Source organism: Neomonachus schauinslandi, chromosome 2 (genome assembly GCF_002201575.2).
Source record: "Neomonachus schauinslandi chromosome 2, ASM220157v2, whole genome shotgun sequence".
Lineage (NCBI taxonomy): Eukaryota > Metazoa > Chordata > Mammalia > Carnivora > Phocidae > Neomonachus > Neomonachus schauinslandi.
Window position 1 is genome coordinate 18,135,526 of NC_058404.1, and position 12,274 is coordinate 18,147,799.

At 37.1% G+C, this 12,274-nt stretch overlaps 1 pseudogene; it reads right to left on the minus strand.

Moving 5' to 3' along the window:
- Nucleotides 1–6,909: 6,909 nt before the first annotated feature.
- Nucleotides 6,910–8,920, minus strand: LOC110584225 (annotated as a pseudogene).
- Nucleotides 8,921–12,274: the final 3,354 nt, after the last annotated feature.

Genomic DNA, 12,274 nt, shown 5'->3' on the forward strand with positions numbered 1-12,274 from the left:
GCTTTACCATTGTGAATGCTCATTAAAACTTGGAAAAAGACTCAGAAGCACAGACTCATTCCCTTAGAAGTATGATTGCATCAACAGGTTTTGGGAATCTTTGAACACTGAGCATTGGCTCTGTGTGGAAGCGTTACATTGGCATTATTACCTTGGATTTCATTTTCCCAGAGTTTGATCGTTTTATTTGCATTCGATTAAAAGTATTTAAAAATTTTAGCACAAAACTTCTTCCTCATTCTCTAAAGGGCACCAGACCGAAGTTGATTGTGCAATAGAAAGGAAATGGTAATCAGAGTGCAAAGCAGCGGAAAGATCCCTACAGCTTTGTGGATCAGAAATGGAGTCAGGAGGCTCCCAGAGGAAGCCAGGTTATTTCTTTACTCTCTGTATAGACAGCAACATACAAAACATGTGGTATCTTGTTGTAAGAGTAAAGTGGTTCTAGAGTCAATGGCTTGGCCTTGAAGAAAACCACACTCTTGAACACTTTAGATCCAGCATGATGGTGAAAACCACAGGCTGTGAGATCAGAGCTGGCTCAGTGACACTTGCCACAAGTTATGGGATCCTGGTGAAATTATCTACCCCCAGCCTTAGTTTCCTCATTTGTAAAGTGATTTTCATAACATTAGCTTTTTTATACATTGTCATAAGGGATAAAGCCAAAAAAAAAAAAATTACGTATATAAAGAATTCCCCACAAGATATATAAAAAAGTTCCTCATTAGATACACCACATAAAAAATGCACAAACTGAGGGTTCCTGGAGTAGAGCGGGGTGGGAGGGATGGGGTGGCTGGGTGATGGACGCTGGGGAGGGTATGTGCTATGGTGAGCGCTGTGAATTGTGTAAGACTGATGAATCACAGACCTGTACACTTGAAACAAATAATATATTATATGTTAATAAAATAAATAAAAAATAAAAAATAAAAAATGCTCAATAAATAAAATATACTATTTTTTGTTAGCTCTTGATTTGTACCCATTTGAGGGTCTTTTTTTTTTTTTTTAAGATTTTATTTATTCATTTGAGACAAAGAGATACAGAGAGAGAGAGAGAAAGCATGAGCAGGGAGAGAGGCAGAGGCAGAGGGAGAAGCAGGCTCCTCGCTGAGCCAGGAGCCCGATGTGGGGCTCGATCCCAGGACCCTGGCATCATGACCTGAGCTGAAGGCAGACGCTTAACCATCTGAGCCACCCAGGCGCCCCCCATTTGAGGGTCTTTTGTACTCTCATTGACACTTTGGTCAATTCCCTGGAGCTGAGCTACGTGGACAATTCTGGGGGTGGAAAGCTGTTAATCAACAAAATGTTTGACAAACCAAAATCCCAGTTCTATCAGAAACATATCCATTACTGCAGTATCATTGAAAGCAGGACGTGGGTTGTCCTCACCGTGATAAAGCTGGCAGCCAAAAGTGCTGTAAACACGTAGGGCCCAAGGGATATCTACTCACTTGAAATGATCTGACATACTTGGTAATAAAATTGTTTATGATACTAAAAAATCTGAGATGCACACAAACATTATTTTCTATCATATAGCATTAAGATGAATCCTTAATGGAAACTGAAAGTAATTAACCAAGAGTGACAGATCATCTACATTGTTGTACAGACACATTTAGTTGCTTGCCAAGTAGGTGTAAGTTAGCATTTATCAATCAGAAAAAAAAATGTCTTTGTTCTGTTTGTTATTAGTGGGAAATAAATTCTGTGAGGTTTTTCCCCTAACGCCATTTATGGTGCTCTAGGCATCTGCATTGTATTGGTCTTGCTAGAAGAATTTTACATTTATTAAAGAGGAATTGAGACTGCCTTTTAACAATTTCATAAATTTAATTTGGAAGTTTTATTAAGTGAATTAAGGCACATGATAATGTGTAGTTTTTGTTCAGAAATTCTTATTTCTATCTATAGTCATCTTTAATAATTATGGGTTGATTAGCATTTCAGTGTATCAGGTAGCTATGACCTTCAACTTGCTGATCTGGCTTTTGCTTTTCCTATGTTAATTTATGAATAATTTACATTTGGCCCATGGGCATTTTACGATACACAATGACACGGTTATCTTGACAAATTGCTAATTAACAATTTTATCAGCAACCTCACTCCAGTACAGAGCAGATATGCTTTAGGAACTTTGTGCTTTTTAACTACGTCTAATACAGTGCTTTGCAAGGAGTAGTAAAGAACAACAAATTGAGGAATGGTTAATTTCTATAAATTGTGTGATGAATGGTTTGAAGGTCAATTCAAGTACTTTTCAAGAAAACTAATACCCCCGTTTCTTCTTAAAGTCCTCTATACATTGCTTTCTATTCTATACACGTGGGCTGTGTACCTTTACTGCTGATGATTTCAAGTGGTCTGAAAAGTTATCAACCTAAAGACAATATTCTTTTTTTTTTTTTTTTTTTAAAGATTTTATTTATTTATTTGAGACAGAATGAGAGAGAGAGAGAGCACATGAGAGGGGGGAGGGTCAGAGGCAGAAGCAGGCTCCCCGCCGAGCAGGGAGCCCGATGCGGGACTCGATCCAGGGACTCCAGGATCATGACCTGAGCCGAAGGCAGTCGCTTAACCAACTGAGCCACCCAGGCGCCCCTAAAGACAATATTCTTGCAATAAAAAAAGGAGTAAAAATATGTACAAACAAGGGAAAATGTAACTGAACCACGAACCTCTGTAGAAAGTACTTATAATAAAATAAATAGAAATTTGTCTTTAAAGTAAACAAGGTATCCATTACGGAATTAGAAAATATATTAAAAATTGAGAAAATCCAATCTTAGGAAGAACTTATAAGAGTGGGCACTGCCATACTCTTCTAATGAAGTGAGCAGTAGCATTTTGCTTTAGATAGTACTTTGGCATTATGGAGTAATCACTCCAAAATCGTCCGTACTTTTTGACCTATAGTGACACACTTAGGAAATATGGTCTAAGGAAATAACCCTAAAAGCAAAAAATGCTTTATGAAAAAAACATGTTTATGAAAGTATTATTTGTAATAGAGAAGAATCAGAAGTTAATTTTCCATCAAAAGGAAGTGATTATTTATGATGCAGCCATATAATGGAACATTATAAACTCATAAAAAGTATAATGTGGAAAGCTACTTAAAATTTCGTTACATAAAAATAAAGTATAAAACTCTACTCAACAATGTTAACAATACTTTTCTTTTGGAAGATTGGAATATGGATTGGTTTTTCTCTTTTCTATTTTTATGTAGTTATGGACTATCTTTTAATCACTATTTTTTATTTATTTATTTATTTATTTATTTATTTTAAGATTTTATTTATTTGACAGAGAGAGACAGCGAGAGCAGGAACACAAGCAGGGGGAGTGGGAGAGGGAGAAGCAGGCCTCCCGCAGAGCAGGGAGCCTGATGAGGGGCTTGATCCCAGGACCCTGAGATCATGACCTGAGCCGAAGGCAGACGCTTAACGACTGAGCCACCCAGGCGCCCCAAATCACTATTTTTTAAATTCAAGAAAAATAAATTACAGAGTTCACCGCAATAGTCTATTTGGAGATTATGCTCTGGACTTTTTCATAGCCCAAGAAATTATGTCATGTTAAACCAAGATTGCCAAGTATGCTTTCAAGGACTCTCAAGAGTAAGCGGCCTTATTAAAGATTCTTTGGCTTACCTAGTCTATGGCAGAGGCAGCAGCATTTGTGAAAATCCTGATACTGGTTAGAACTCTGTATGTATGAGGGACTGAAGGAAGCCAGTAGCCAGTATGGTTGTAGCTTCGAGAGGGAAGAGCAGGTCCAGTATCAGCTGATGAGCTTAATCTATGGACAGCAGCAGATCATACTTGCCCTTGTTCATCCTCAGGGCAACAGGAAGATTTTGCAAGATTTTTGAAAAGAAAAATGACAAGATTCAATGTACTTTCTAATTAGATCATTGACTTTCATTCTTTCAAAACATGTTCTCATTCTCTTTTTACTGAATCTAGTTTCTATATTAAAATCCTCTTTTTTCTGGGGCTCTTGGGTAGCTCCGTTGGTTAAGTATCTGACTCTTGATTTTGGCTCAGGTCATGATCTCAGGGTTGTGAGACTGAATCCTTTGTGGGGCTCAATGCTGAGCACGGAGCCTGTTTAGGATTCTCTCTCCCCTTCTCCCTCTGCTCCCCCCTACTATTCTTTCTCTCAAAAAAAAAAAAACCCTCTTTTTCTTTCTTGATATTGGTAATGTGTATTTTCTTTTTTTCTATTTTCTATTTGTCTTGATAGCAGTTTATCACTTTTTTTTTTTTTAGATTTTATTTATCTGGGAGAGAGAGAGCGAGCCCTAGCAGGGGAAGGCAGAGGGAGAAGCAGACTCCCCGCTGAGCAGGGAGCCCGATGTGGGACTCGATCCCAGGACCCTGGCATCATGACCTGAGCTGAAGGCAGACACTTAACTGACTGAGCCCCAGCAGTTTATCACTTTTATTAATTTTTCCAATGAACCAAATTGTGGCTTTGTTAATTTTTCTCTATTACATATTTTATCTTCTGTTTTGTTGACTTATGTTTTTATCTTATTTATATGCATCATTCTACATTATATAGGTTAGATTTCCTAGCTTAGTGAGATCAAGTTTAAATCACTGACATTTTTTTAGGTATTTATTTTCTAAAAATGCACTTAAGTAGTAAATTTCTTTCTAAACTCTGCATTGACTGCATCTAGCAAGTTTAATGGGTTATGTATGCTATGGTATTCAATATTGTTTAATTTCTTCTTTCAACACATGAAATTTTAGAAACACATATGGAAAAATTTTAGTTGTATATTTTGGCATTTGATTTTTGTATTATTGTGTTAAATTCATTCATAGAATTGTCAGTATAAAATTGTCCATCTTAATATTTCCATTTATTCATTTTATAGAATCCAATTATCCGGCAAATTTTTCATCTTTTCATCTTTTTCTCATTTTTTTTCTTTTTTCCTTGAATATATTAATTAAGGTTATTTTGTTCTGGTCTGATGACTTTTTAACACTTGAGTTTCTATAGGTGTGTTTTTATTGTAGTTTTATTCTTTTGTATGATCAATTATATGATCCTTTATAACCAAATTATTGTAAATTTTTAAATGTACACAAATAGAGAAGAATGCTGATCACATTAAAACTGAGCTGAATAAAGCTTAGGTTTCAGTTTTATTAGGACTCAGTCTATGTCTGGTTCATTTCTTATGTTGGCCCCTTGCCTCTAAAGCTTTTGACACAGGCCAAGTTCATATTCTCAGACATTAGGCCACGTCCAAAATTGCAGATGCTTTCCAAAAAATGTGCTTGCAGATAATCAGCTCACCTTCCCAAGATTCAAGACAATCCTGGACCATAGTTCCTCTGGTACATGTTGCTTCCACAACTTTCCAGTGTGATTAAAAATGATCATTTTATTATACATTTTACATTTCATTTGGCTCTTTCCCCCCCTTGTTCTTAGTAGTAGCTTGATCTGTCACAAACTACTTCACCCAAATGCAGAAGTACAGATGATTTTATTTTCTGACACTTTACCTACCTATAAATTCTGATTTTTCTAAATTTAGTTTGAGATTTCATTTATAATAAATATGCAATGGAGACAAGGATGTCTGATCTCACCATTTCTATTCAATATTTTACTGAAAGTTCTAACCAGGGCAAGTAGGCAAGAAAATGAAATAAAAGTCATCCAGATTGGAAAAGAAGAAATAAAATAATCCCCATTTCAGATGGCATGGTCTTGAATATAGAACATCCTCAGTAATCCACTGTAAAGCCATTAGAACTAATATATGAGTTAATAAGATTGCAGTATACAATATTAATATACAGAAATCATTTGCATTTCTGGGTACTAGATTAATCATTTCTAATATGAAGTTCAGCAAGCAATTCCATTTATAATAGATCAATAGGAATAAAATACTCAGGTATCAGTTTAACAGAAGAGGTGAAAAATTTATACACTGAAAATGACAAAACACCGTTGAAAGAAATTAAAGAAGATCTAAATAAATGAAAACACATCCCATGGTCATGACTCAGACGACTTCATATTGTTAAGATGGAAATACTCTGAGTGGCAATAATACCCTGCCCCAAATATGTGCACATGCTAATCTCTGGAACCTATGAATGCCCCTTTATATGGCAAAAGAGACTTTGCAGACATGGTTTAATTAAAGATTTTGACAGGGAGAGATTATACTGGATTATCCAGATACACAGAGTATAATCATATGGTCCTTATAAGAAGGACACAAGAGGAGTCAAAGTCAAAAGACAATGAAATTGCTGAAGCAGAGATTGGAGTCATGAACTTTGACAGTTGAGGAAGGGGTTACAAGCCAAGGAACAGAGGCAGCCACCAGACACTAAAAGGCAAGGGAACAGACTCTCCCCTCATTGCTTCCAGAAGGAACCAGTCCTGTGGATGTCATGACTTTAGCTGTCACTCATTTTGGGTTTCTGACCTCCAGGACTGTAAGAAAATAAACTTGTGCTGTATTCAACCACTATGTTTGTGGCAATTTGTTATACCAGCAATTGGAAACTAATATACTCCTCAAATTCATCCACAGATTCAATGCAATCAATATCAAAATTGAAAGTTTTATTTTTAATCTAAAACAAAAAAGGTAGATTTAATGCAAGAATAACATGAACCTGAGGATAAATAAATCCACAGCATACTTTAAAGTTTGAGGATTTTTTTTTTCTTTTCTTTGTAGAAAGAAGGGTATCTGAAAGCACAGGACTGAAGATGTCAAAAAAATTTAATTGTCTAATGTCCAGATGAAACAGTCTTGGTCCTCCCTTGCCACTCTTCTAACACTCACCACTGGACAAGGTGATGGTTTCACCTTTGTTTAATTCAGGATGCATGTTAGTTTCAAGAGTAACTGGATGGCTTATTTACTGATTCATCTTCTTGTGATCCTCTTTTGCACAGATTTGAGGACTCACTGCAACCTCTTCATCCATGGTCTTCAGTCACTCATCAAGCTCCATATATTCAACATTTCCTGATCAATGTTATGAAGCATGGCTGGATTATATATTAAATTCTGGAGGGGGTCATTATAAAAAGTGATCATAACATTCTTTTGATTAATATTTGCAAAAATGTCACCATCTTCTATCATGTGTAGTAGATATTTTCCCTCTCTTGAGGCCCAGATTGCACACAACTTGCTATATCTCATAAGAGTAATGTTTAAAAAAGTCTTTGCAAGCCTTTCAATATTCTTTTAAAGAGATGACAAGTTTTCCTTCTCCCAATCCTATGATGTTAACATAAGTAAAAATTTCACTGTAATTGTTACCAGGTTTCGAAGTTCTGAAAGATTAGTTGGTTGAATACATTTGTGCTAACTCATGGTAAACATTGCTAGGGGACTTACCGAATCTACCCATAATCTGAGATATATGATTTGGTAGCTATTGTATTCTGCCAAGTAAATATCAGAGAAGCTAGAATACATTTTTTTACATGACTCCAACATGACATGACAGGTCACCATGGCAGGGGTGGGGGCTAGCCTATTCGGGGAAGTAAGTGCTCTTTATCCCTTCATATCTTACCCCTCCATGTAACAATATAGCAAAAAGTGCTTTGTATCATAGGTTTCTGTTCCTCAAATGCACCTGAGATTTTTTTTTTTTCCAGATATAAAGAGGCCAATAGATCAGGGGATCATTGCCATTGAAAATATTATTACGGGCGCCTGGGTGGCTCAGTCGGTTAAAGCTTCTGCCTTCGGCTCAGGTCATGATCCCAGGGTCCTGGGATGGAACTCCATATCGGGCTCCCTGTTCCATCGGGCTCCAGGGGGGAGTCTGCTCCTCCCTCTCTCTCTGATCCTCCCCCTGCCCGTTCTCTCTCTCTTTCTCACTTCTCTCAAATAAATAAATAAAATCTTAAAAAGAAAGAAAGAAAGAAAATAATGTTGCTAAATAGTTCCCTAGAGGGGGAGACACGCCCTTCCACACAGGGCCACGTGGGGAAACAGCATGCTCAGTCAGGTGGCAGAAGGAGCAAGGGGAAAGTGGGGCTCAAAGCCTTTATATTCTGGTTTTTGAAGGAAGAGATGGGCAAGGTAGAGCAGGCAAGCTAAGCAAGCTTAGGAATGGATAGTTTGAATAATTTTGATAGGCTCTGGGTTATAGCAGTGATCCCTAGTTGTCTGGTCCCTGGATCTGGGGTGATTTAGGTTAGGGGAATAATATTCCTGACCGCAGGAGTCTGAAAATGAAACCGAGGTAGAGCTGGAGGGATTGATTGGTTTGCATATCGGATGCATGCTCACAGGCAAGTTGTTAGCTGTCTCTAGGAATTAGCTAACCCCTCCCCAGGTCCACAGGTCCCCCGAAATTGTCAAAACATCATAAAAGACAGAAAACAAAAACCATGATTAGTAGAGCTCGAGTCTCTTTACAGATACCCATCATATCTATGTCAAGATGTGGAAGGGCATTCTTAAAGCATCTTGCTGGCAAGCAAAGCTGGCAAAGATCAGCACGTATTGAAGTTAGTTAGTTTGTATTCATCTGGAGCTTGTCTATTGCTACTTTAAGGATGCCAATTCCTCTCAAGGGCTATTTGCTTCCACAAGTGCATTTGTTAACTGACAGCAAAGCCCAGTGAAATTATTTGTTGCATATTGAATATACTCCACATTACAAGTACTAATGAAAAGCTATACCTTTAAGAATCTTATGTGGAAATCAGGAACACTGGGCATTGAAAACTTCGCAAACAAACAGGCAAGGACATCCAAAAAATGTTCTAGGACATCTGGAGCCCCAAACATAGCTCCCAGGTACGATGAGTTACAAAAAGTTGCAAAAAGTTTCCTATTCTTGTTGATCAATTCACAAAGTTGAATCATTTGCCTTTTAGCTGAGAGCTAACACTGTTCACAAATTGAGGGCAGACACCATGTTTTCCCCCGAGTAGCCCAAGTGACAGAGGCAGCTTGGGCAAGAAGAGGTGGCCACTCTGGGAGGAAATGCCACAGTGAATCACCGGAGGGCCTCCAGACCCCCTGCAAAAATTGACGAGCTAATTCGAAAATCTATATGGAAAAGCAAGGGACCCCAGATGCCCAAATAACCTTTAAAAACAAGAACAAAGCCCGAATTCAAATCTTACTATAAAGCTACAGTAATCCTGGCGTAAAGATAAATTTATAGATCAACAAATAGAACTGACAGTTAAGAAATAACCCATACATTTATAGTCGGTTGATTTCTGACAAGGGTGTGAAGACCAATCAATGGGTGAAGAACAATTGTCAACAAATAGTCTCCAGACAACTGAATATCCACATACAAAAGAATAAATTTGGACCTCCTACCACACATTATTCATAAAAATCCACTCAAAATATATTATAAACTTAAAAGGAAGAGCAAAAGTATAAAAGGCTTAGAGGAAAACATAGGTGAAAATCTCTGTGCCTTGATTTAGAAAATAGTTCTTAGATATAATACCCAAAGCACAAGCAACAGCAACAAAAAAGATAAATTAGACCATATTAAAATTAAAAACTTTATGCTGCAAATGATACCAACAAGAAAGTTAAAAAACAACCCAGAGAATAAGAGAAAATATCACCTATCTGATAATGGACCTTTATACATCTACAATATATAAAGATCCCTTCCAACCCAATAATAAAACAATAACTGAATTTAAAAATGGGCAAAACATTTGAGTAGACATTCCTCCAAAGATATACAAATGGACAATAAACACATAAAGAAATGTTTAACATCACTAATTATTAGGAAAATGCAACTTAAAACACATGAGATACTAATTTGCACCCATCAGGATGGTTATAACCAAAGAGATAGACAGTAACGAGTGTTGACAATGATGTGGAGAAGTTTGAATCCTCATTCATTGCTGGTAAGAATATAAAATGGCACAGCCACTTTGGAAATATTTTGGCAGTTCCTCAAAATGTTACGTTGTTACCATATGACCCAGCATTTCCATTCTAGGTGTATACCCAAGATAAATAAAATATATGTCCACACAAAAATTTGCACATGAATATTCATAGTGGCATCATCCAAAATAGAAAAAAAAAATGGAACTATCATATATGTCCTTTAACCAATGAATAGATAAATAAGGTGTGGTGTAACTATATAATAAAGTGTTATTTGACAATTAGAAGGAATAAGGTACCAATGCATGCTACAATATGGATGGACCTTGAAAACATTATGGAGCCAATTACAAAAGGCCATATATTCCATGATTCCATTTTTTTTTTAAAGATTTTATTTATTTACCTTAGAGAGAGAAAGAGAGAGAGCAGAAGCAGGGAGAGGAGCAGAGGGAGAGGGACATGGACTCTGCACTGAGCACAGAGCCCAAGGCGGGGCTCAATCCCAGGACCCTGAGATCATGACCTGAACCAAAATCAAGAGTCCAACACATTACTGACTGAGCCACCCAGGCCCCCCTCCATGATTCCACCTACAAAAAACAATTCAGAATAGGTGAATCTGTGAAGACAGAAAGTATATTAGCCTAGTACCTAGGGCTGGGGAATATGAGGGAGGAAGGATTATGGAGTGAATGTTAATGGATATGGGTTTAGTTTTGAGTTGATAAAAATATTCCCACATTAGATTGTGGTGATGCCTGTAGAGCTCTGTGAATATACTAAACACCACTGAATTGTAAATTTCAATAGTTAATTTTATTGTGTGTCAATTATATAACAATGAAGATGATAAAAAAAAGTTACACAAAAATGCAATGGAAATTAAAGTATGAAAACATAGTGTTGTATTAAAATTACATCAGAATAGGGACACCTGGGTGGCTCAGTTGTTTAAGCGTCTGCCTTCGGCTTGGGTCATGGTCCCGGAGTCCGGGGATCCAGTCCCACATCGGGCTCCCTGCTCGGCGGGGAGTCTGCTTCTCTTTCTGACTCTCCCTTTGCTCATGTGCTCTCTCTCTCTCAAACAAATAAATAAAAATACATCAGAATATAATACTTGAATTTTATATAGTAGTATTTATATTTGTTTTAAATCTATTATTATTTATTTAAATGTACAATCGCGAGCTTGGCAGTTGTTTACTGATCTAATTTCCGTAAGTTCTAAAGGAAACTAAAATGAGATCACCGAGGCCTTCGACATTTTTCTGCCAGACATGATGGTAAGCAAAATTATAGATGGTCTCTTTCATAATTGACAGGAGATCCTGATCTGCTTAGAAAAATCACTGATGTTACAAGAGCATGCTCCCTCAAAGCCTAGTGATCTAGTGCTGTAGAAGTGTAACCAATCATTCTCACAGCACACGTTTCTGAGGAGTACTTGATATGACTCATTTCTACTTCTGAGTTACATTTTTTTCCCAATAAGCTCAACCTCTGTTGCAACCAGTACTAGAAGTATAGGGATAATGATACACAATAGTAGAAATGTACATGGTATCATTCCTCTTTTGGTTTTGGAACTAAAAATGAGAAACGGAAGGTGGAGATAATTATGAATCTTCAAAATATGTGGTAACATTTGAAGCCAAGGAATACGAACACAGATAAAAATAATTATATCAGTAATTTATAGTTTTAGGTGCCCACATGTGGCAGAAACTATATAAAATTGCATGTGACCCTCAAAACAACGGGGCAAAGTTATGAATGAAGAAACATGAAGGCTAAGCATGATGCCTAAGTCTCTGCAATTTATCATCAAAACATAGACCCCGGGGGCGCCTGGGTGGCTCAGTCGTTAAGCATCTGCCTTCGGCTCAGGTCATGGTCCCAGGGTCCTGGGATAGAGCCCTGCATCGGGCTCCCTGCTCAGCGGGGAGCCTGCTTCTCCCTCTCCCACTCCGCCTGCTTGTGTTCCCTCTCTCCTGTCTCTCTCTCTCTGTCAAATAAATAAATAAAATATTTAAAAAAAAAAAAAGCATAGACCTGAAATAAAATAAAATAAAATAAATCATCCCCAGTTCATATCACATATATGTAATATATATAGAATAGATACATACGTGTAAGATATACATGCATATAATGCATATATAATATTGCTATAACCATATATAGTCGAGTATCATAATAAGCAGCAATTAATGTTTCACCTCAGTTTACGATTTTTTAAATGTATTCACCAATGCTCAAAGATGGTAAGTGGCTTGGTCCAAGTTAACCGGGTAGTTCAATGAGAATCAAGACTATACTCAAATTTAAGGCGTCTGCTGAAAAGGCATTTAA